Genomic DNA, 422 nt, shown 5'->3' with positions numbered 1-422 from the left:
TCGCTTGTAAAAATCTGATCTATGTATCTGTGGTCTTTAGTATAAAAACATTAGTTAACATAATCATATAATTTTGTTTTGTGTATGGCAGTGTCTTTGAGCATAACATAGTGCCTTCTAATTAAACAAGGTGTATTGAAATATGTTTTTCACCTTCAAGTATGGTTAGCATTATGTAGTATTTATTTTGTTTTGTTTTTACAATTGGGAGACTAGGTCACTAAAAAGTAAATTTTGTTAATTGTTTTTTGATTGTTGGAATTACCCACTAGCTTTGATTTGAATTTTTTAGTATGCACACTCCACAACTCTGTGCAACAAGGTATTTTTTAATTTGATGTTATATTTGATGATGAATAAGAGACTTGTGAATGTGATTTGACAAAGGTCAATTGTTTTCACACAATTTCTATATTAGAAAT

The sequence above is a fragment of the Fukomys damarensis genome, unplaced genomic scaffold (genome assembly GCF_012274545.1).
Source record: "Fukomys damarensis isolate Sample0158 unplaced genomic scaffold, DMR_v1.0_HiC HiC_scaffold_25, whole genome shotgun sequence".
Taxonomy (NCBI): domain Eukaryota; kingdom Metazoa; phylum Chordata; class Mammalia; order Rodentia; family Bathyergidae; genus Fukomys; species Fukomys damarensis.
This window is presented reverse-complemented; position numbering follows the sequence as displayed.